This window comes from Peromyscus maniculatus, chromosome 10, assembly GCF_049852395.1.
Source record: "Peromyscus maniculatus bairdii isolate BWxNUB_F1_BW_parent chromosome 10, HU_Pman_BW_mat_3.1, whole genome shotgun sequence".
Classification (NCBI taxonomy): Eukaryota; Metazoa; Chordata; class Mammalia; order Rodentia; family Cricetidae; genus Peromyscus; species Peromyscus maniculatus.
In genome coordinates this window covers 52,431,052-52,458,202 of record NC_134861.1, presented here as the reverse complement: position 1 = coordinate 52,458,202, position 27,151 = coordinate 52,431,052, and the positions used below count along the sequence as shown (strand labels likewise).

The 27,151-nt window shown below is 35.4% G+C and overlaps 1 non-coding gene across 1 annotated transcript; it reads right to left on the bottom strand.

Annotated features, from left to right (window-relative positions):
• Positions 1–20,769: 20,769 nt before the first annotated feature.
• LOC121821061 (U1 spliceosomal RNA) lies at positions 20,770–20,929 on the bottom strand. Its single transcript, XR_006061759.1, has one exon. It is a non-coding gene; the product is annotated as a U1 spliceosomal RNA (small nuclear RNA).
• Between the last annotated feature and the right edge of the window lie 6,222 nt (positions 20,930–27,151).

Genomic DNA, 27,151 nt, shown 5'->3' with positions numbered 1-27,151 from the left:
AAAGGGTGATTGTAGTATCCATGTAGGTTGATATTAGAAATAAGGGACTTTCCACACATTTCTAATACTGAATATAGAAGAGGCAGTTGATATTATGTGTCAAAAGCCTTCAGAACAACAAAAAAAAAAATACTCACAAAATTTAAAAGAAGTTGGCATCACCATGGACTTTGTTTGAGCTTTTTGAGACCTTTTGAAAGTTTTTATTGCTGAAATAAATTTGCTCAATTTTAAGCCACTCAGCTTGTTTGATTTTTCCCTGGAGAATTTCACCAAGGATAATAAGAAGCTATTTTTTCTGTTTATTTTTGGCAAACATTTTATTAACATGCGCAAAATTAAAATAATATATATACTTATTAAAGAATAATTGTTTCTTTCTGCTTATACTGAAATATGAGAGTCAATCATTTGTCGTATATATGAAGAGACAATCATGTACACATTCATAAGCCCTGTCAAACAGCAAGCAATTTTAGCATTAGATCATTAGAAACACTTAAAAATGTCAGAAATTATGGTTGCCAAAAGACATTACAAATTTGTTAACAGGAAACTTGACAGTTGGAGATAACACAGTCAATGAAGAAAACAACAAAACAAAACAAAACAAAAAAACCAAAAACCCTCCAGCACATCACATTTTATTCTAAAGAAATAAAATGCTGATGGCAATCATGAAAACAATTGAGAAGTATTCTTCCTTACTTTTGCCTCAAACAAATGATGTGAGCAATCAATATATAGTAAAAAGTTTTCTCTTTTTCAAGAATAATAAACATGGGAGACAAAGCCTGATGTATTTATTTTAGCAGAGAAACATAATGGTTACTGACAGGCTAACTAAAATTGCCGGATTCCCCTTCTACTCAACTACAGATTTTTATAACTTTTTCCCCTTGCTGCCGACTGACAAAGGATAGAGCAGAGCCTGGCATACATCTTACATATATCTTTTGTTTCTCTGACACAGTTCCATATTCTGTATGTTTGATGGATTATTCTCCCAAAGAAAACAACCCTGCCTCAAGAAACAAAATGTGATACATAAGGCTGAGCTGTACTCAGTTTGTGGATAGTAAAACTTCAAGGAAATGAGGTCAGATGGAAAAAATTATGACAACTTTATACACTCAGGGATGAAATGAAAGGAAATGCATAATATTTAGGTGGCCTTGGGTGCTATTAAATTATTAAAAACACAATTTGTTTGAATATATAAACATGGTATGAAAATTCATAAGTCTTTTTATGTCTGGATTCCTTTGACAAGCTGATGAAAATTATGGAAACTCTCTTTGGAAATCACACTCAAAAACATACATATGCATGCTTAGTCAAACATGTCAGTTTAGCAGACCAATACAGGAATGCCTGAAATACCTGTTTATCTGCAGGTTACTTGATATTTAACAACATTAGATATGATCACTAGTTTAAATGAGTGCTAGTTATTTTGTTTCTCTTAATTCTATTTTAAGAATGAATAGTATATAAAATTTGAAATAAAGAGTACTCTCAAAATAACCAAACTTATATTAGTTACATTGTACCGTCCCTACAAGTAAGTTTCACATATTTTTAAAGGAATTACTTAAAGTGATGAAAAGATGACTCAAAATGTTGTTGTGCACAGTGTTACCACAGTGCTTCAAGTTAGAGAGAAAGAGTGAACACTGCAGATCTCTTGACTACAGACTAAGAAGATGTGTATGAAGAGAAAGTAGTTATTAAAGAAAGACTAAGGTCAGCCTGCCCCTGACGACTTCCCTTCTGGACCAGAGGTGAGTGCCTGGGTCCAGCCAGGACCCCATCCCTGGCCACCAGCCACTCCTGAGAGGCCTGCCCAACTTGGCACCAGGTTCTGGCCACCGGGCAGCTCCCCTTCTAGCCCCACCGGGAGGGATCCCCATTTCCAAGCCCCCGGCAGCCCCTGCAGTCTCCGCGCCCTGCCCCCACGCCCATCTGCCCAAGGCCCCACCCACTTCCTGAGACTTAGAGACCGGCCCCCAGCTCCCAGCCTGTCCCCGACTGCCATTCTGGACCAGAGCTTGCCCCTGACTTCCCTTCTGGACCAAAGAGTTGGACAAGAGAACTCCCTTTTGGACAAGAGAGAGAGTCTTCCTGAGTCTGTCAGATCTTTGTGAAACAAGTCCACTGATAAGACCAAGAAGGAATCACAAGGAGATGGGCAGACGTCAAAGCAGAAGTACATACAGCAAAATGAAGAGCAATACAGCATCACCAGAACCTAGCTCGCCTCCAACATCTAGACCTGAACACCAAAAATTGGAAGAAGCAGAAGAAAGTAGCCTTATGAGTAACTTCATGAAGAAGGTAGAGGCTTGTGTAGAGGAAAAGACAAGAAAATTGGAAGAACACTGTAAACAACTAGAGGAAAGGGCAAACAAATTAGAAGAAACCAATAAAGCCCTCCAAGAAAACAATAAAGTCCTGGAAGAAAACATTAAAATCCTGGAAGAAAACAATAAAGCACTGAAAGAAAATCATGAAAAAGCAATGAAACAAACAAAGGAAACAGTCCAAGATCTGAAAAGGGAAATTGAAAAAATGAAAAAGACACAAACAGAGGGAATACTGGAAATAGAAAACCTGAGTAAAAGATCAGGAACTTCGGATGCAAGTATAACCAACAGAATGCAAGAGATGGAAGAGAGGATTTCTGGCATTGAAGATACAGTAGAAGAAATAGTTCCATCAGTCGAAGGAAACACTAAAGCCAACAAAGTCATGAACCAAAATGTCCAAGAAATCTGGGACACCATAAAAAGACCAAACTTATGAATTATAGGGATAGAAGAAGGTGAAGAATACCAACTCAAAGGCACAGAAAATATATTCAACAAAATTATAGAAGAAAACTTTCCCAACTTAAAGAAGGAAATGCCTATGAAGATACAAGAAGCCTATAGAACACCAAACAGACTAGACCCCCAAAAAAAGTCCCCTCGACACATAATAATTAAACAACTAAATGTACAGAATAAAGAAAGAATATTAAGAGCAGCCAAGGAAAAAGGCCAAGTGACCTATAAAGGTAAACCCATCAGAATAACACCCGATTTCTCAATGGAGACTTTGAAAGCCAGAAGGACCTGGACAGATGTAATGCAGACACTAAGAGACCATGGATGTCAGCCCAGACTAATATACCCAGCAAAACTTTCAATCATCATAGACGGAAGGAACAAGACATTCGAAGACAAAGCCAGATTTAAACAATACCTATCCACAAACCCAGCCCTACAGAAAGCACTAGAAGGAAAATTCCAACCGAGGGAAGTCAGATACACACTTGAAAACACAGGCAATAGATAAAGCCACAACAGTAAACCCCAAAGAAGAGAAGTACACACACACTACCACCAAAAATAACAGAGATGAAGAATCACTGGTCATTAATATCCCTTAATATTAACGGACTTAATTCACCTATAAAAAGACATAGACTTACAGAATGGATACGAAAGCAGGACCCATCCTTCTGCTGCATACAAGAAACACATCTCAAATTCAAAGATAGACACTACCTAAGAATAAAAGGCTGGGAAAAGACTTTTCAATCAAATGGTCTTAAGAAACAAGCAGGGGTAGCCATCCTGATATCCAACAAAATAGACTTCAAACTAAAATCAATCAAAAGAGATCAAGAAGGACATTACATCCTCGTCACAGGAAAGATCGACCAAGATGAAGTTTCAATTCTGAACATATATGCCCCAAACATAAGGGCACCCACATATGTAAAAGAAACATTACTAAAGCTTAAACCACATATAAAACCCCACACATTAATAGTGGGAGATCTCAACACCCCACTTTCACCACTGGACAGATCTCCCAAATCGAAACTTAACAGAGAAATAAAGGACTTAACCGATGTCATGACCCAATTGGACCTAATAGATATCTACAGAACATTCCATCCTAACAAGAAAGAATATACTTTCTTCTCAGCACCCCATGGAACTTTCTCTAAAATCGACCACATACTTGGCCACAAAGCAAATCTCAACAGATACAAAACAATCAGAATAACCTCCTGTGTTCTATCAGATCACCATGGTTTAAAGCTAGATTTCAACAACAACAAAAACTACAGAAAACCTACAACCTCATGGAAACTGAATAATGCTCAACTGAATCACCAATGGGTTAAGGAAGAAATAAAGAAAGAAATTAAAGACTTCCTAGAGATCAATGAAAATGAAGACACCACATACCCAAACTTATGGGACACTATGAAAGCAGTGCTAAGAGGGAAATTCATAGCACTAAATGCCCACATAAAGAAGTTGGAGAAATCGCACACTAGTGAATTAACAGCACATCTGAAAGCTCTAGAACAAGAAGAAGCAAAGTCTCCCAGGAAGAATAGACGCCAGGAAATTATCAAAGTGAGAGGTGAAATTAATAAATTAGAAACTAAGAGAATAATACAAAAAATTAATGAAACAAAGAGTTGGTTCTTTGAGAAAATCAACAAGATAGACAAGCCCTTATCCAAACTAACCAAAAGACAGAGAGAGAGAATCCAAATCAACAAAATCAGAAATGAAAAGGGGGACATAACAACAGACATTGAGGAAATCCAGAGAATTATAAGGTCATATTTCAAAAACCTCTACTCCACAAAACTGGAAAACCTAAAAGAAATGGACATTTTTCTGGATAGATACCACATACCTAAGTTTAATCAAGACCAGATAAACTATTTAAATAGTCCAATAACCCCTAAGGAAATAGAAACAGTCATTAAAGGTCTCCCAACCAAAAAAAGCCCAGGACCAGATGGTTTCAGCGCAGAATTCTACCAGATCTTCAAAGAAGAGTTAATACCAATACTCTCTAAATTGTTCCACATAATAGAAACAGAAGGAACATTACCAAACTCCTTCTATGAGGCTACAATTACCCTGATTCCTAAACCAAACAAGGATGCAACAAAGAAAGAGAACTACAGACCGATATCCCTCATGAACATTGATGCAAAAATACTCAATAAAATACTGGCAAACAGACTCCAAGAACACATCAGAACAATTATCCACCATGATCAAGTAGGCTTCATCCCAGGGATGCAAGGGTGGTTCAACATACGAAAGTCCATTAATGTAATACACCATATAAACAAACTCAAAGAAAAAAACCACATGATCATCTCACTAGATGCAGAAAAGGCATTTGACAAAATCCAACACCCCTTCATGATAAAAGTCTTGGAGCGATCAGGAATACAGGGAACATACCTAAACATAATAAAGGCAATATATAGCAAACCAACAGCCAACATCAAATTAAATGGAGAGAAACTCAAAGCAATTCCACTAAAATCAGGAACGAGACAAGGCTGTCCACTCTCCCCATACTTATTCAATATAGTACTTGAAGTTCTAGCCAGAGCAATAAGACAACATAAGGAGATTAAGGGGATTCAAATTGGAAAGGAAGAAGTCAAGCTTTCCCTATTTGCAGACGACATGATAGTATACTTGAGTGACCCCAAAGATTCCACCCAGGAATTGATAAAGCTTATAAACACCTTCAGCAACATAGCAGGATACAAAATCAACTCAAAAAAATCAGTAGCCCTCCTATATACAATGGACAAAGAAGCTGAGAAGGCAATTAGAGATACATCACCCTTTACAATAGCCAAAAATGACATAAAATACCTTGGGGTAACACTAACCAAGCAAGTGAAGGACCTATATGACAAGAACTTTAAGTCCCTGAAAAAAGAAATTGAAGAAGATCTCAGAAAATGGAAAGATCTTCCATGCTCATGGATAGGCAGGGTTAACATAGTAAAAATGGCAATCTTACCAAAAGCAATTTACAGATTCAATGCAATCCCCATCAAAATACCAACACAATTCTTCACAGATCTGGAAAGAACAATACTCAACTTCATATGGAAAAACAAAAAACCCAGGATAGCTAAAAGAAACCTGTACAATAAAACAACTTCTGGAGGCATCACAATCCCCGACTTCAAGCTCTACTATAGAGCTACAGTAATAAAAACAGCCTGGTATTGGCATAAAAACCGACATGTGGACCAATGGAATCGAATTGAAGACCCTGACATTAACCCACACACCTATGGACATATAATTTTTGACAAAGAAGCCAAAAGTGTACAATGGAAAAAAGAAAGCATCTTCAACAAATGGTGCTGGCATAACTGGATATCAGCGTGTAGAAGGCTGCAAATAGATCCATATCTGTCACCGTGCACAAAACTTAAGTCCAAGTGGATCAAAGACCTCAACATAAATCCAGCTACTCTGAACCTGCTAGAAGAGAAAGTAGGAAATAGTCTTGAACGCCTTGGCATAGGAGATCACTTCCTAAATATAACACCAGTAGCGCAGACACTGAGACAAACAATCAATCAATGGGACCTCTTGAAACTGAGAAGCTTTTGTAGAGCAAAGGATACGGTCAACAAGGCAAAGCGACAGCCTACAGAATGGGAAAAGATCTTCACCAACCCCACATCTGACAGAGGACTGATATCCAGAATATATAAGGAACTCAAGAAATTAGACATCAAAAGGACCAACAGTCCAATTGAGAAATGGGCTTTAGAACTAAACAGAGAATTCTCAACAGAGGAATCCCAAATGGCTGAAAGACATTTAAGGAATTGCTCAACTTCCCTAATCATCAGGGAAATGCAAATCAAGACAACTCTGAGATACCACCTTACGCCTGTCAGAGTGGCTAAGATCAAAAACACTGAAGACACTTTATGCTGGAGAGGATGTGGAACTAGGGGAACTCTCCTCCACTGCTGGTGGGAATGCAAGCTTGTACAACCACTTTGGAAATCAATATGGCGCTTTCTTAGAAAATTGGGAATCAATCTCCCCCAAGATCCAGCTATACCACTCCTGGGCATATACCCAAGGAATGCTCAATCATACCACAAGAGCACTTGCTCAGCTATGTTCATATCAGCATTGTTTGTAATAGCCAAAACCTGGAAACAACCTAGATGCCCTTCAACTGAAGAATGGATAAATAAATTGTGGCACATATACACAATGGAATACTACTCAGCAGAGAAAAACAACGACATCACACGGTTTGCAGGCAAATGGATGGATCTAGAAAAAATCATCCTGAGTGAGGTAACCCAGACTCAGAAAGACAAATATGGTATGTACTCACTCATAGGAAGATGCTAGATGTGGAACAAGGATGACTAGACTGCTACTCACATCACCAGTGAGGCTACCTGGAAAACGGGACCCCAAAAAAAGACACGGAGAAATGGACAAGATCTACATGAATAGCCTGGTCATGAGTGGGAACAATGAAGGGCGACAGTCGAGGGAAAGAGTGGGAGATCCTAGCTGGATCAAGAAAAGAGAGGGAGAACAAGGAATAGGAGACCATGGTAAATGAAGACCACATGAGAAGGTGAGAAGGGGAGGAAGCAGAGAGCTAGGGAGGCCCACGGAGATCCACAAAGATACCCCCTCAAAAGACTGCTGGCAATGGTCGCGAGACGGCAGGAACTGACCTACTCTGGTGATGGGATGGCCAGACACCCAAATAGTGGTGCCATAAACCCCATCCAAGGACTGAGGAATCTGAAGGCAGACATCCACGGCTGGGCCCCTGGTGGAGCACTGGGAGTCTAATTAGTGAGTAAGAAGAGGATTTATATGAGCGAGAATTGTTGAAGCCAAGGTTGGATAAAGCACCGGGACAAATAACCAAATGAATGGAAGCACAGGATCTATGAACCAAAGGCTGAGGGGCCCCCAACTGGATCAGGCCACCTGAACGGGTGAGACAGTCAGTTGGCTTGATCTGTTTGGGAGGCAGCTGTGCATTGGTGCCAGGTCCTGGGCTCGTTGCACGAGTTGGCTGTTTGAATCCTGAGACTTATGCAGGGACACTTGGCTCGGTCTGGGAGGGGGGAATGGACCTGCCTGGACTGAGTCTACCAGGTCAACCCCGGTCCTCGGGGGAGACCTTGATCTGGAGGAGGTGGGAATGGGGGGTGGGCTGGGGGGAGGGGTGGGCGAGAGGGGGAGAACAGGGGATTCTGTGGCTATTATGTTGAACTGAATGGGGTTGTAAAATAATAATAATAATAATAATAATAATAATAATAAAAATTATAAAGAAAAAAAAATAAATAAAGAATTACTAATGAGAAAAAAAAAAAAAAAAAAGAAAGACTAAGGTCATTACCGCTCTGAATTTAAAGATGTCTGTAATTTTTGATTCTTGGGATTTACAAGATTACACCCAGACAGTAAAATCAATTATCCTATGTCACTGCTTTAGAGGTGGTGGGATCTGAGTGAAAGGAGCTGATAAATGAGGTCAACTGAATTCTCATGAAATAGTCAATTTTATTCAGAGCCTAAGATAATTTATACTCTGAGTGTTAAGAAAGGTCACATGAGTAATGTTCTCTTGAGTTCAGGCTGTATACAATCACAAGGCAAGTCATATATGGCAAACATATTTTAGAGGCATATAAACAAATAGCAATAGCCAATTATAATGATTAATGTGAAGTAAAATCATTCCTATCCATTCCATCTGTGAGGAGTATGAAACCATTCCAAGAACAATTCCATGTTTTGAAGAAACTGTGGTCATAAGACTCTTGTCTTGTTTTTGACACTCAGATTTCTCCTCATATATCCCATTCCTATACCATGTTTAAGCAATCCTCTACCTTGGTGGTGAACCCAAAAATCATATACAAGGAACATTATACAGAGTGAGCAGGTTGTATTTAGGAATATTTATGTATATACATTAATGCATGTAAGAACAGTTAAAGAAAGAGGAGATGACTTAAAAAAAAAACGAGGAGGAGTCTATAGGAGAACTTGAAGGGAGGAACAGGAAGGAGGAATGATGTAATTTTATTATGATATCAAAAAATCAAATAAAGAAAAATATCAGTACAATAAATGTGAACAGAATGGTGAAATCTCTCCTTTGATGTGCAAAGCAAATGATCGAATCATCCTATTTTGAAAGCCCACATCACAACTTATCTGTTTTCCCATACAGATTATGCAGCCATCAAGACTATTATATTGACACTTTTGACTAATGTAAATTGGAGATCATAACAAACCAAGCAGTTTTCTAAATACTGTAGTTCAGAAAATTGGCATGGACAGCATAGTGACCATTGTTGCTTGAAATGTTCCAAGTAAATAATATCCTTAGCCCAAATCATTCATTTTATTACATTTCAGAATATAAATCATAAAATAAAATATTCAGAGGTATATGATATAACACAGTTGTGAATAATATAAGATGATGCATACAGACAGGGCTTGGAGACTAAAAGTGCTTGACAGTGGCATTTAGCTTAGAATTATCTAAAGAAAGTAATTATGGCCTTTGGAGCAAAGGAAAAGTAAGGTCTGATATATTTCAAAAACACCACCTTGGGTATTATGTTGAAACTTAAATATTAGTATGTTTGTTAAGTTAGTATTGGAAGATAACCTATGTGCTATGGTGTATGTGGATGATAGAATAAAATATCATGGAAATCAAATATCAAAACAGAAATTATTTTTTATTGTCTGATATTTTACATAAGATATGGAGTGGTCTCAAAAATACATTTCGTTCACTTGGGAAATACAGTCTTTACTCAATATTCAATATTGATAATAGCACATCGGCAATGAAAATAGAACACTAAAGTTATAAGAAAGAACATCCTTAATTACTTCACTGGGGCTGAAGAACCATAGTTAAACAGGGAAAATACAGGACCATTAGCTGAAAATAGTGCGATCCTTTGTAAAAATCATTCACATAGCTTGCATGACAACTATAGGACATATTTGTAACATAAGACAGCTCTCATCTAGGTACAGTTTCTTTACATATGTTTGGAATGTAGATATTTTGCCTTTTAAAGACTTAGTCTTCAAATAAGCTAACAGGACTAAACATAGAGGTCACTTCCTCATTTGTAGTTCTCCAGAGGTCAGAAAGTATGCATAACCTCAAATCATGGCTAACTAGTATGCTTAAACTTCCCTCTGGTAGATAAATGAGTGAAAAATGTTGCATAGAAGAATTTAAAAGGTTTGGGATAGATTGAACAAAAGCAGACTGCCAGAGTCAGTCCTGATAAATTTTAATTGCCAGATATTTTACAATAGGCTGTACAATGTAACCCTGAAATATCTGAGATCATCATTCCAATCCACATTTTTCTTCACTGTATAATGTGAGTGAAAATAATCGCACCTACATTTGGGAGGATTGGCCCCCAAACGCAGCTAAATGATTAGATTGTATATATGCTTTTGAGAGTCAATAAAAAGCCATTGCTTACATCATCAGTGTTTAAAAGAAGACATATAGCATGAACTCTTTACCCTCTGATATTCTCATTTAATTAACTTTTCTTCTTTATATTTTATAGATTTCTATTTTCTAATTTCATAAACAAAACCCTGAATAAGCTTTAGTGGCTTCTGTTTAAATACTTCAAACTTCACCTACATTGAAAGTATGAAGAGTATATTAAACAGAAGTGTGTACAGGAGCAAAAGGTATTTAAAGACAATCATTCCATCAAATATACTGCTATTCTATGGTAGTAAGAAATATTTGGAAAGAATGCTTGCCTTCATATCCACAGTAAGTGTTTTATGTAATTTGTGTGATCTAAACAGATTTTGAAAAACTGGAGTAGAAATGCTGGTATTTTTAGAATCTACAACTGCAAAGACAATAAATGTCTGACAGTATCAGGGAAGTTTAGCATTTAAATGAAAAAATGGTATTTCATAATGGAAACCTGTGAACACATACAGAGAATTGTCTGGGATCCCCAGGATTCTGACCATATTTCTCTAGCACACTTGCTATGCTCAGAATTTTTCTCACATTCCTTAGCTGAGCATTTGCAAATTCAGTGTCTTTCAATATAGTATTTTTTTTTAGTTCCATACTATCATTTTCAGAGCATTGTACAATATCTTCATTTTCCATTCAGGAATATAGATAGCAAAATATATTAGGAGGCATGCATTTCACTACATAGTCTTGAAGTCTTTTCTAGGTTGCCTAAGAGTAAATGCAAAGCAGAGAGTTTTATTGCTCATCAAATTTATCACAATAAAGACTATTTTAATTTATTTTCATTCATAAGCGAAAATGTGTAATCTCTGTACTTATGGTGCCACACCTACATGTTTATGCATGTATTTGTAATATTATAAGAAAGTAAATGAGGGCGGTGGTGGCGCACGCCTTTAATCCCAGCGCTCGGGAGGCAGAGGCAGGCGGATCTCTGTGAGTTCGAGGCCAGCCTGGGTTACCAAGTGAGCTCCAGGAAAGGCGCAAAGCTACACAGAGAAACCCTGTCTCGAAAAACCAAAAAAAAAAAAAAAAAAAAAAAAAAAAAGAAAGTAAATGAAGTTAAGTATGTGTGCCTGCTGTATGTGAGAAAAATAATCCCAAGCAAACAATACTTTTCAAACTCCAATAATTTAATATCAGAATCCATCATTACAGTTGCATTGGTTTTTTGTGGTACCCATTTATATGTCTATTAGTCTGTTAACAAATCAAATGTCTTATTTCCATTATCAGAACATTTTCCAAGGGCTATAGAGTGCTTGAGAAAACAGAAAACATTTGAAACATGCACCAGCCTGATGATCAAAAACAATTAATGACCATTCTCCTTGAACAGTAGCAGCATAAATAAGAAATAATAGAGTTCCTTTTTAAACAGATTTTTGCTTATTATAATCATTTAAACCAATTAAACCATAAAAATTTTTAAATTTGTTTAATGTAAGAATGAGCATGCAAGTAATTCCTAATGCTTCATATTATTACAATTATTAAAATAATTTACTATCTTTGACATGTTGCCAATAGACACACTATGATTTCTTTGTGTTAGATATATCATAAGAATTCCAATGAGCACTTATGTCTGTAGCAGTGAGTTTTTTAGTAGTTCTACGATAGATGCTTTAAATTTATATTTTCACTTAAGTTATTCTAGAAAAAATAATTATTGTTTTGTTATGTGAAAAAAACATACTTGTGATTGGATTTGCTAAACTTACTATTTATCTTTGTCAAACTGGTAAAATATATTAAAATATATAAATTTGCTTAACAAATACTCACATAAATAGTGTAAGAAACCATGAAAAATCTGAATATCTTAGAAAAAATCCAATTCAAACTTGTCATGGTGGTTCATGCCCATAATCCCTAATTTCCAGAAGTTGACTCAGGAAGGATTCAGATTTCTGAGGCAAGATTGCAGGCTACATAGGAAAACTCTACTTCATTAGAACAAAAATCAATAATAAATAGTGCACAAGGGTATTATCAACATTTTCTTGTGGAACAAAACCAATAACATTGATATATGTTAAAAGGAGATTCATTATTAGCTTACATGATTCAGCCTGGGTAGTTATACCATCACTGTCCTTGCTCTTAAGAGGCTGAGAAGCAAGAGGGTACTCAGTCATAAGCCTAGTGCCTCTCCAGTTCCAACCTCATAATGAAGGTCAAGAAGATTCCAGGAGAGTAACTTATATTCAGTCCACGTTAGGAGACTGAAGGTATTTCATTTTGATGTCAACAAAGAATGGCAGCTGTGGTATTATTAGTGGCAGAAGAGATCAATTTAAAAGCAAGATGGAAAGGCATCTTACAGGCCAACAGGCAAAAGGTGAGGCTCCCACCTCAGAGCTTCTTTGATGGGCTGCCACCAGAAAGGTCCATGTATTTTTAGGGTATGTCTTCACATCGCCTCCTCAAGAAAATCCCTTAGAGTTGCTCCAGCAGTTTGTCATTCATTTGGTACCAGATCTCATCAAGTGGAGAAATAAAATTGACTTTATAACATAATTAATGAGACATAAGTAAGAATTGTGAGGACACTTTGTCAAGAGATATGATTAATAAATATGACTCATAGAAGTGGAAGCTTTCTTTCTCCTGTGACTTCCTGTCTCAATTATGCATTCTCATACTATCAGGGAATACCAGATGAGTCACCATTGGTCCAAATTCTTTATAAAGTCCTCAAACTAACAAACTTACATTACAAAGTAGACAGTTATCATAGTTAATTATCTGTATTCATCTAGGCTAATTACTTGGCCAAATACTAGTGTGAATGTGAATGTAAAGATATTTCATTAAACATTATTGAGATTAAAACAAGCAAACAAACAGTGACTAAAACAGAGTATTTTCCATACTTTTGGTGGGTCTAACTGTACATGGGTGCACACGCATACACAAGTAAATTCTTATACAAGAATAAGTAAATTTTCACATAAATATGTCTTCCCTGAGATTAAACCCGGGCCTCAAACACACCAGAAAAGCACTTTAAAACTCAGCTTTACCCTCAAAACTCTTTTGCTTTTTGTTTGGAAAAATTAGACCATTCCTGTGTAGTTGTAAAATATTTTTAAAAAGAAAAGGAAAGAAGTATGAAGAGGAAGCAGTCAACCTAAGGTAAAGTTGATTTTAACAAAATAGGAATCAAGTTATTATTAGGTAGTGAGAATACTGTTGAGATCAGGGAAGAGAATTAGGTGAGCATAATTTAAAAATAAGAATGGCAGGGTGCTTTGCAGACAGTCCAATTCTGTTGAGACAATAATGTCTGATAGTCAAAATGCAAGTTTCTTCATTTCAGTACCAAAAATTCAATCTAAACCCAAATATTATTTATTGAAATTCATTTTTGTATGCACAAATTAAACAGAAATACTTTGTATGACAGTCTGTTTTATATCAAAATTTAATTAAACCAAATCTATAAATTTTAATTGCAAATTGTTTTACTTTAACATATTGACCAATAACTGAATGAGTTGTACCTATCAACTATCCATGCTGATCTTCTTTGTCGTCTCATAGAGAGCCTGACCTTGCAGTGTGTATGACATAAGAAAGGGATGACATATGAAAACTTCTTGTTGTGTTCCTATACTTTCATTAAAAGCCATCTAAGTGTTTTCAAATCCACTCTGCTAACATTTTAAATCTTTGCTATCGTTACACTCTTTAACTATAAAAGAATAGTTCTGCTTAATTATAATCTTAAAAACGAACATGAAAGAAGAGAAAGAAATCAGTCTCCTGTTGCCTAGTGCCTACATGAAAGAATCAGAGATTGCTTTTCGCTTATTCACCTTGCGTTTTGATCATTAAGATGTGCTTCAGTTTCTGTAGCCACCAAATTTTATGTTCTCTTCTTTTATCTCTTGACCAGATGCTGTTTCTTTTAATATCAGTGAATCTCACATTACTTAAATTACCATTTTTGCGGTTAACATTCACCCCATATTACCTGTAATATGTCAAATCTTCACAACTAGGATTATGTGGGAAATGGATTACAGGCAGACAACAGTTTCAAGACCTGTCATTCATCTTCTCTAGAGAGCTCATTAACCTTTAAAGGTTTGTACATGATTCCATAATTATCTTGCAACAAGATTTTTATTTCTCTTCTATTTTATCACTTTGGCCCTTTGTGCAGCAGACAGGCAATGAAGCTGACATTAACTCTTTGAGCTGACAAAGTAGTTGGCAACCTGGAAAAAAATATAAAAAGTAAAAATATTTCTTTAGCCATCATCCACAATGAGAGTATTTCCTTTTGACACAGAAGTGATTATTATGACTTTTATATTAGAATAATATGAAAAAACACTTAAGATAATCATCGAAGTATTACATCCCTTGGCCCCAATGATTTCTCAAATATTTATTGAATGATTACTTCTCTTACAGAGGCCATCCATAATGCCTGGACTCATTTCCATTCTTGTATATACACATATTATATTTTACTTGTCATAAACAATGATGATATCCAAAATCACTAAAACTAATATGAATATTTAAAATAAGATTACAGTATCTGTTTTCAATTTCAAATGTTTACGTTGTATATGATAATTGTTACAGAAAATCTTATTTAACTTAGATTTTGTAAAATATTCCAAAAGTGAAATCATTTAAAAATATTGTCAGGTATCATTTCCTTAACTTTTTAGAAAGTAATATGAATTGTAAATTACCACTATCACCTAGATTGGGAGCATATATTATGTTGGACTCATCTGCTTTGGTGTGACTACGATAGAGATTCCAGAAGCTCATCCATTAAGGAAGCATTCTGCAGCCGAGACCTTTTCATATGGTTCCTGCTTAGACACACACACGCACACGTATTCCTGTACACACTGCTGACATCATGCTGTACCTTCATCAGAGACAAAACTTAAGTTCATCATTGAGCCTTGGACTGGAACTTCTAAAATCATGAGCCCACATTAAACCTGAATGACAAATAGTTCCTGCCAGGTAGCATCTCATTAAGGTAACTTGCCACCCATTCATTTATTTATATAAGCCTAACCTTAAAAAGACAGTAAAACAGATACAGATGACAAATGTGGTATTTCCATTGTTTTTCTCATATCACCTAATCTAATGTAGGACACTAATCTGATATATCAAGTAGTTCAACTATTAACTTACCTATGACAAATTTATTACTGAATTGTTCAACTAAGACATATGAGAGAATGTCCTTTATATCGATTCAAGTACATAGTGTGAGAAAACTAAGTATCACATAATTTCTGATCCGTGAAACAAATTTTGGACTCATGAATAGCTATATTGTGTATCTGCTTTTGATGAATCAAGATACCCATTCAACAATTTTAAGTTTTTTTTTCTTATTTTTATTCATTCTTTTTGTATTTTATTTACTTTACACTATCCAATGGCTTTGGGTTTTTTTTAAACTACTTTCATTCATAACAATGTAAAATAAATCATTCTGGGTACAATAATTACTTTGATTCTTACACCACCTATGATCCCTTTGTATAATTACTGAGATTTTACCAATTTGTTTTTAAATTTATCAAATTCTTCAGAGCCAAGTCTTCTCTAATATTTAACACTCCACTCATCTTAAACAAAGACATTTCCTGTATTACTACTGTGATGCTTAAAGATTAATGACAGCTTCATAGAATCTAAAATTACATTGGAGACTGGTATCATGAAATGCCTGTGAAGAGTAATATTTGATTACATTAATTAAGTAATATCATTAATTAATTATGAGTGTCACAATTCAGTGCATAAGGTGTAAATCAGTTTATAATATGGAAAAAGTGAGCAGAACACTAACATGTATTCCTTACTCTCTTTCCGTATTATGGATGCAATGTGGCCAGTTTCTTTGAGCATCTGTCTCTTTTACTTCTCTACCATATGGATTACATCTTAGAACTGGAAGCCAAATTAGATCCTTTGCCCCTTAATTTGCTTTTGTGAGGGTGCTCTGTCAAAAAATAGAAAAACCACTAAAACAGTGACGTTTCAATATTGAGCCTGTAAATGAATTTCATACCAATTGCCATTTCACCATTCAAATATGATTCATTTTTTCCATACTGATAACTTTAACAAATCCAGAAAGAACAGTTGACCTTGGAAATTCTGAAATGTTGTTATTAAATACACAAATAATACAAACCAAAAACCAAAGAAAAGTATAATTATTGACAGAAATTCAACTTTGTGTTATTAAAACAAACTAATTTTTTATTCCAAAGTAAAGCTTAATACAATTTAGATTTTAATAAAATTATTTTGGTTATTATCTCATATTTTATGCCTCTCTCACATCTTCCTTTCTTATTACAACCAACCCTGGTAGATAATGATTTTTATTCTTTACAGGTTATAGCTTTCTTGGGAGGATAGAACTAACTTTAAAGTGGTAATTAGATTATAATAAGACTCTGACAGTTGGTTTTGCTCCAAACACTCATGATCATATAAGAAAAATCATCATCTGCACAGAGGGCAACAGGGAAAAGATGACGTGATAACTAACATGGGAAGAAGTGAGCTATTTCCAAGCTAAGAAGAGAGGCCTGGACCAGAACCCATACCCACTTACCCTAGTTAGGAATGACCACTTCTGACACCTTAAGGTTGGATTTATGTACCAAAACTGTGAGAAATTAAGTTTCTGGTGTTTGAGATACTCAGGCTTTGCTCCTTGATTATGCAATACATGACAGATATAACAATGTATTAGAGGAAAACTGTCAGCAACTAAATTAAAGAAGGAGGTGGAAAAAAATTAATGTACTCCAGGGTGATACAAAAATATATAACAAGATACTTAATTTCAAAAAATGGTGATGTTCTTTGTCCATAGGGTTAAAATGTTTCAAATCTAAGTATTCAATTGGATATTCCATTTAAAAGTCTTTTTCTCTGTTCTTACTAAATTGTAAGTCATTGACATACTAGTCAAGGTTTATTCGTTCAAATTGAATTAAGTAAGAATATTTTAGATCAGTTAAGATTTTCTAGAAGGAGCTTGTATAACTTTGAAAGAGATTACATAACATAGATCACTAAAAACTTCAATGTTCTAACAAACAAGGAAGTTGCAGGAATCACTGAATCACTGAAAGTCAATGGTGTTTCTTCAGCTACTTTAGACTTTCTGATTAGAAGATGTTTAATTACATGTAAAACTTTATGCCTTGTATTTCTAGATACATTTCCTTTATCATTGTTTTTATTGATATTTCACTTTTGAATATCTATTTTCAAACAATTTTCCTGCGTGATATCCTATGGTAATAAAAACAACTCATATTTGCTTACCCATTTCAACAGTCTCCACTTAGATATCCAATCAGCTTTTCATTAGGACATTAGAATTACTTTGAGATATCTCTATTTTCTTTTTGTATTAAGAAATTTTTTATTCATTTTATGTACCATAGATCCCCCTCTCTTCCTTCCTTCTGACCCCCCCTGAGCCTTCTTCTGCAACCTACCTCCCATAACCTCCTCCAAAATGGTAAGGCCTCCCATGGGGAGTCAGCAGAACCTGGTACATTCAGTTGAGGCAAGTCTAAGCCCCTTCCCCTGTATGAATGTGCAAATGTCCCAGCACAGATAGTGGGCTCCAAAAAGCCAGCTCATGTACCAGTGATGGATTCTTATCCTACTGCCAGGGGTCCCCTTAAGTAGACAAGCTACACAACTGTCTTACTTATGCAGAGGGCCTAGTCCAGTCACATGGAGGTTCCACAGCTGTTGGTCTAAAGTTCATGAGTTCCCATTAGCTTGGTTTGGTTGTCTCTGTAGGTTTCCTCATTGTGATCTTGATGCCCCTTTCCTATAGAATTTCTCTTCCCTCTCTTTGACTGGACTCCTAGAGCTCAGCCTGGTTCTTGGCTGTGGATCCCTCCATCTGTTTCCATCAGTTACTGGATGAAGGCTCTATGATGACAGTTAAGATATTGACTGATCTGATAGCTGGGGTAGGCAAGTTCAGGTACTCTCTCTGCTATTGTTAGTAGTCTAAGCTGGGGTCATCCTTGTGGATTCCTGTGAACTTTCCTAATACCAGGTTTCTCCCTATCCCCATAATGTCTCTCTATATATGGTCTCTCTTTTATTACTCTCCCTCTTCATCCCTGTTCTAGTTAGACCATCCTGTTCTGTTATTTTCTCATCCCCCATCCCCTACCCTCTGTTGCTGACCCTCACTCCCAGTTTACTCTGGAGATCTTATCTATTTCCCCTTTCCAGGAAAGGGAAAATTCCATGTATCCCACTTAGGGTACTTTTCGTTAGCTGGCTTGTCTGGAGCTGTGGGCTGCAGTCTGGTTATCCTTTGATTTACATCTAGTATTCACTTATGAGTTGAGTACATACCATATTTGTCTTCCTGAGTCTTGTCACTTCACTCAGGATGATATTTTGTAGTTCCATCCATTTGCCTGCAATATTCCATGATGTCATTGTTTTTGACTGCTGAGTAATACTCCATTGTGTACATGTGCCACATTTTCTTATCCATTTTTGTTTGAGGGGCATCTAGATTGTTTCTATATTCTGGCTATTATGAATAATGCTGTTATGAACATAGTTGAGCAAGTGTCCTTGCATAATTGAGCATTCGTTGGGTATATACCCAAGAGTGGTATCACTGGGACTTGAGGTTGATTGATTCCCAATTTTCTGAGAAAACACCATACTGATTTCCAAAGTGACTATACAAGTTTGCACTCCCACCAAAGTTGAAGAGTGCTCTCTTTGCTCTGCATTCTCTCCAACATAAACTGTCTTCAGTGTTTTTGATCTTAGCCATTCTGACAGGTATAAAATGTAAGTTGTTTTGATTTGCATTTTCCTGATGACTAAGGATGTTGAGCAATTCCTTAAATGTCTTTCAACCATTTGATATTCTTCTGTTGAATTCTCTATTTAACTCTGTAGCCCCTTTTTAAATTGGATTGTTTGCTATTTTGATGTCTAGTTTCTTGAATTCTTTATATATTTTTGGAGATCAGCTCTCTGTCAGATGTGGGATTGGTGAAGATCTTTTCTCATTCTTGTAGGCTGTCATTTTGTCTCATTTACCATGTCCTTATAGAAGCTTCTCAGTTTCAGGAGGTCCCATTTATTAATTGTTGCTTTGAATGTCTGTATTACTGTGTTATATTTAGGAAGTGCTCTCCTGTGCCAATGCATTCAAGACTACTTTCTACTTTCTCTTGTATCATGTTCAGTGTACCTGGATTTATGTTGTCTTTGATCCATTTGGACTTGAGTTTTATGCATGTTGATGGAGATGTATTTATTTGAAATTTACATGTTGACATCCAGATATGCTAGCAGAATTTGTTGAAGATGCTCTCTTTTTTCTACTGTATAGTTTTGGTTTCTTTGTCAAAAATCAGATGTTTATGGGTGTGTAGATTAATGTCAAGGTCTTCAATTAGAGTACATTGGTCCACATGTCAGTTTTTATGCCAATATCAAGGCATTTTTCTATACATAGTTCATTATTTTTCCCAGGTCTGTGAAGAATTGTGTTGGGATTTTTATGGTGATAACATTGAATCTGTAGATCACTTTTGGTAAGATTGCCATTTTTACTACATTAATCCTACCTATCTATGAGCATGGGGGATCTTTCCATTTTCTGATATTGTCCTCAGTTTCCTTTTTCAGAGACTTAAAATTTTTGTCATACATGTCTTTGTCTTCTCTCTCTTTCTCGCTTGCTCTCTCTCATCTCTATCTATCTATCTGTCTGTCTATCTATCTATCTATCTATCTATCTATCTATCTCTTCTTTCCATCCTCCCTCCATCTCTCTTCCTCCTCTTTCTCTGTTTTTTTCCTCTGTCTATCTGACCCTCTCTTTTTCTCTCTCTCTCTCTGTGTCTTTGTGTGTGTTTGTGTGTTTATAACTTTTTTATGTGCATGAGTGTTTGCATCATTTTTATGCAATATATATGTGTAGTGTCTTTGGAGGCCAGAAGAAGACATAGGATCATCCAGAGCTAAAGTTATAAGCTGTTGTAAGCTGCCCAACTGGGAACTGAACCCAGGTCCTCTTTAAGAACAAGTGTTCTCAATTTCTGAGCCATCTCTCTAGAATCCTAGAATACAGTTTTGATGTAAATAATACATGGATTTGATTTTGTTCCCTGTTGATTTCTTAAGATTAGAAAAAAAATAGAAAAAAAATTTTACATATTATTGAAGTCCAACAGTATTTAATTAGCATAAAGCTTTTATGCTAATACTGTCTTCCAAAAATCTGTGGTTTTTTTTTTTTTTTTTTTTTTTGTTGTTGTTGTTGTTCCTTCCCTTTTCTTTTCAGGGAAGAGTACAAACGAGGCCACCACTACAACAAATTCTGCAGTCAATTGCCCTGTATTTGGGGAAATTACAAGGGTCAATGCAATTTGAGTACAATGGATAACCTTGCCCTAGGAAAACCATCTTCATTGTCATGGTATCTCCCCTGCCAGGAAAGTGTTGTTGGTTGTTTTTACTCTTTTTGGGGGCCTGCCACCCAGCTCCAAAGTAAATGCACAAGGAGGCATATTAGTACTTAGAAATGCTTGTCTGGCTTTAGCTTGGCTTACTTTTGCCAGCTTTCCTTAACTTAAATTATTCCATTTATCTTTTGCCTCTGGGCTTTTCCCATTCTCTTACTTCTGTAAATCTGACTATTACTCTGTAGCTTGTTGTGTATCTGGGTGGCTGTCCCCTGATGTCTTCCTTCTTCCCTGGTTCCTTGATCTCTTCTGCCAGATTTCATCCTCTATATATTTTCTCTGCCTGCCAGCCCTGCCTATCCTTTCTCCTGCCTTGCTGTTGGCCAGTTCTTTATCAGACCATCAGGTGTTTTAGACAGGCACAGTATCATAGCTTCACAGAGTTAAACAAGTGCAACTTAAACAAAAGTAGCACACCTTAAAATAATACTCCACAACAGGTAAGTATGTGATTTTCCCCCTTTTACCATCAAGAGCAGTTTATCATTGTCCCAAGGTAGCTCCTTAGTCAGGTGTTAATAGGTTGGTTAGCATACAATGTAATCATCTTCCTATTCTGATCGAACAGACCACTACTAATATTAAAACAATAGCTCAAATGTTACTTATGATGCTACTTAAATCTCTTATGATCATAGATTTTATAGAATAATTCACATATAAACTAAATGAGGTTTAAAAATACAAATTGGCTAAAAAGTATGTGTCTCATCTGAAACTGTGTTGAAAGAATTAAGAAAATGTTTTGATAAAGGGAACATTCACAATGTCGTAGGAAAGACAGATGACAAATGTGGACAATACTGTATTAATTCTACCTTAAGCACTTAGAAATATTGAATTTTTAAGATGAATTACATTATGCCCAACATTAGTTAGCTCATTGTTTTTATTTAAATATAATTAATTAGATAATTTGGATCAAAATATAAAGGAAGTTTTATAATCCTTCAGAGAACAAGATATAATCTTTCTAGTATTTCCCAAGAACTAATTGAAATGAAGAATCAGTAAATGGTTGGTTAATTGTTTGCTTACAAATCATCTATAAATGCAGAGCAATAATTAAAACTATGTTTATTTTATTCTAAATAATAAATAACTACACACCTAAGATTTAATGCCCAGGGAAATGGATCATCAGGTGAAATACTTGATGCACAAGCATTAGGACCCAAAACCCATGTAAAGCTATGTGTGTTAAAGCACATCTTAAAGAAAAAAGATTGTGGGCTCTCAATGAACAGTATTATAGATGAAAAGAAAAGTTCCAGGTGCAGTGAAAACTCTGCCTCAAAAACCATGTTCAGAATTATTTTTAGAAATATTTGATTACTATTGCTAATAAAAACTATCAATGGACTATATAATATAAGAAGGATACACCTGGGAAATGATAGAGATGAAGAGAAATTGTAGTCCTAGCTAACTGGGAATGCATTATTCTCAATTTAGAGTGAGAAAGGGACAGAAGAAGATAGATAAATTGCCATATAAGCAATGAATACATAGATTGATGATAGGTACATGATAGATCAACTGGTATGACAGTCATACTCTATAAAAATCCAGGAAAATAAGTCAAGTGCAAGGGGTATATACACAGGAGGGACCCAATTTTCTTTCCCTACAGAATAATCCATGGAAGTCTTTCTGACAAGATACTTTTGGTGACACTTATGGAGGAATGAAATAGAAAAACCAAGGTTAGGTTTACATGCTGTGTGTATCGATTGACTAAATGAATGCAAGCTTAAGCATGAGCCATGTACAATTGGTAAAATGTTAAAAGGAAGAACTGAACAAATGAAGAAATCTTAATTAGATTGTCAAGAGTAATGACAAAGAGCTTTGCCCTCAAGATATATAATTCTGATGAAATTAATAAGTTGTATGTATTGGATGGGTTGACAGTAAATGACTTTTAATGGGGTTATGAAGAAAGTAAAACTTCTTTCATCTAAATTATTTAAAACATTTCTATTACCTAATAAAATATGATTTCAAGGGTTGCCAATGATATTCAATAAATGGATTATGTTGCTGATACGGTAAATAGAGATGATCGTATAATTCTGACAGAAATGTATATCAATGGCAAATAATTACAGTATTTAATATTTCATTAAGGACAATAACTGAAGTAATCATGGGCCTTAAGGAGAAAACATTAATGTTCAATAGTCTTTGACAGTGTTTGCTCTTTAAGACTTTGATCAAATTATTTTTAAAGAAGAAAACATAAGCAATGCAATTTTTCATGCTGAAAAATGAAATAAAATATTTTTAAAAATATTTCTATGGCATGTATAGATATGGTATCACACATTGTGATAAAAAATGTACTGGGTCAGTTAGGTGATGTCTAAGGAAGATCAGAAAACTTGAACATGGAAGTAAAAATTACTAAAAATAAAGTATAAAGTAAAAAAATCAATCAACTAGAATTACTTACCTGAGCATTTGTGCCATTGTAGAGTAATATAAAGTTGTTAAACAACTGTGTAACTGGAGTACAAGGAGAAGAGAGAGTGTGAAAGCAGAAAAAAGTTATAGTAAAGGCTAATATTTTTCCAAATGTAATAGAAACCATATACCAACCATATACCTACACATATAATGCATCCAAACAACCTCTGGTCTTTTCTCACCCACTCCTCTTCCCAATCCCCCACACCTCCATTCTTCTCAGTTCCCCCCATCTTTCCTCTTCCCCAAATCCAATGCACCTCTGTTTCCCTTCAGAAATGAGCAGACCTCCCAGTAATATCAATGCAACTTGTCATAACAGGATGAAATAAGACTAGCCATATGCCCTGGTATCAAGCTTGTACAAGGGAACTCAGTAGGAGGAATTAGTTTCCAGGAGCAGACAAAAGAGTAAGAGATACCAACACTCCCACTGTTAGGAATCCAACCAAAAGCTCTAGCTAAATAACCACAGCATGCATGCAGAAATTCTTCATTGAAAAATGAAGATGCAGTTTATAATCCCAGTAGCCAGAGGGCTAAGGCAAAAATAAATGAGTTGAGGCCAGCCAGGGCTACATATTGAAGGACTATGTGACATCGACCCCATTAAAAGAAGATTCTCCCATTTACTGATGGCTCACACCTTTAATCCCAGCACAGAGGAAGTAAAGAAACACTGGTATCTGCATGTTCCTACCCAGCCAGGGTGACATTGTGAGATCCTAATGCTAAATAAGCAATGTAATTTTTAATTTAAAAAGCTGGAAGTTGTCTTTTAGAATATTTTAGGGTCTAATGAGACTACTGGAAACATAAAATATTCCTCATATAGATGTATAAAGAAAATCATTAAATACACTAAATTTCAAATGTTTGCTTGTGTAGACTGAAAATGGCAATGGAGACAATGCAAAATATCTTCCAGAGATAAACACAGAATGATTTCAAAGAAGGTCCTTTCTCTGTCTGTGCACATCTTAAAGTCTTTACTTTCTTTAAAGGAAACCAAATATTGATCACCTTTGAATCTAAGACTGTCCATCAAGCATGAAGAAAATTTATATTTAAGATGCTTACTGAATAAAGGTGTGAATTAATGACTATAATACCTTGTATGTGAAGAAAAATCTAGACTTCAAAGGTCTTTTTTTTTTTAATTCATTCCTCTAGTTGTTTGTAATGATATCTCTTGTGTCAGGTTGGATGGTTTTCAAATGAAAACTGGTGTCTACTTTTCTCAAGTCAACAGTTTCTAATACTTACTGAAATAAAGAAGACTGACAAAGGCATTTGTGTGATATTTACACCTCGGATAAAGAAAGGGAAGTTTGAGCATTTGAGAAGTTGCCTTTTTGGAAAATTTCTAATGAGTTTTGAAGAAAAACATTTGGCTACCCTCAATTTCAGAAAATAAAATTATAACCTTCTATAAAGACAAGTATTCATTAAGTTCACTCATTTTTAACATACATGCAATAGAGCAAAATATAGTATTCATAAATGACTAGTGAATTTAATGTTTAATGTTAATTATTGTGAATTATGGGGGAAATAGCCTGGAGTTCAAGAACACAGTTTTATAAAGATAATTTGGTGCAAATATTATATCCATGAATGGAGAACTTAAGTGTCATGCAACTACATGTCTCCAATAATTGCAGAATAACTAAGTGATACAACACATTTTAAATTAAAGCTATTATAAAAAGATTTTTAAAATGACACAAGCCTTTATTTTTACTTTAATATATAACATTTTTTTACGTGGTGGAGGAAGTTAAAACATAACATATAAATACATATGAATGAAAAAACAGTAATATATTTTCCATTGAAAAATGAATGGATACTATACATCAAAATAATTTCAAGTTTTGTCATAGAGCAAATCTCAATTTTCTGTTTTACAATTATCTATTGGGTTTCTATTGCTGTGAAGAGACATCATAATCATGGCAACTCTTACAAAAGAAAACATTTAATTGGGACTGTCTTATACCTTTAGAGATTTAGTCCATCATCATCATGGCAAGGAATATGGCCATAGGAAGACAGATGTGGTACTGGAAAAAGATTTGTGAGTTCTACATCTTTCTCCACAGGCAGAAGGAGACTGGTTACTACACTGGGCATAGCTTGAACATATTAGACCTCAAAGAAAGTGTGGATAAAGTGTGTCACTGTGGGAGTAGGTTTTGAGGTCTCCTATTCTCAAGTTATACCTAGTATGACAGTCCATTTCCTATTGCTTATAGATCCAAATGTATGTATCTCAGCTCCTTGTCCAGCACATGTCCACCTGTATGCCACCATGTTCCACCATGATAATATCCTAAACCTCTGAAGCTGTAATCCACCCCAATTAAATGTTATCCTTCATGAGATTTGCTGTGATCATGGTGTCTCTTCATAGCAATAGAAGCCCTGACTAAGGCAGACAGTTAGATAAATTATATATATATATATAGATCGATCGATAGATAGATAGATGATAGATAGATAGTAGATAAATTACATAGATGATGGTGTAAAAGGTAGACTCATTAGATAGATGAAACATAGATAGATGGAGAGATGACAAATGGAAGATGATTGATAGATAGATAGATAGATGATAGATTATATAGATGATAGATGACATAGATGAAACATAGATACCTAGATGCATAGGTAAATACTTAGATGACAGACAGATAGATGACAGGTAGACAGATGATAGATAGATAAATAGATGACAGACAGACAGACAGACAGACAGACAGACAGACAGATAGATAGATAGAATGAATCAGGACATCTATAAACGTCCTAAAGTAAGTACTTTGATTATTTTACTGTTAGAAAAAGTGTGTAATGCTTATTCATAATTGCATATTGTATAACCATGTATGCTAGTATACATTAAATATATAAGTAGTTTAATATAATGGATAGTCCATATACGAGATCAAAAACAAGGTTATTTATTAGTATCACATTGAGAAAACATAGACATTTTTTAAAGAATAAAAAAAGGCCACAAAGTATGGAGGCAAAGAGGTGACTGGTAATGAGAACAACTTCATTCTTTGAGGCCAAATATACTTTGCTAGGGAATAGAAAGATGATTCAGTGATTGAGAGTACTCACTTCTCTAGCAGGGCACTAGGATTCAGTTACCTATGGTCACATGATAGCTGCCAATGATCTCTGACTCATTTCCAGAGAATCCATAGCCTTCTTTGCAACCTCAGAAGGCACCAACATGTACATGGTACACAGATACACATGAGACAAACATTATAAACTTTGAAAAATTAATTGTACTTTGTTAAGGCCCTGGGGAAAACATCTGCCCCAAATATCAAATTTTCCCACCCATTATCTGTGCATAACTGCCAAGAAACTTTCATGTTATTCCCATTAACAATTTATTTTTCTTACTCTTTATCCTGATTTACTCTATGATTTTCAAGGCTTATAGAAAAAAATACAAGGGAAATGTCAGGTTTTATTTAGGTCTCAGAAATCAATAATATTTTGGCAAGTAGTAGAGGCTATACTAGATATGAATGCAGAACACCGTTATGTCTTGGTTTCTAACTAAGACAGTCTCAATTGCCAGACCTGCTGAGGAGCCTATCAGATGACTCACTGTGATGCACACCTGTAATTTTATCACTCTTGACTTATAGACAGAAAAGAGCACAAATCTATGTCCACCCTTGGCTGCATAGCACATTGAAGGT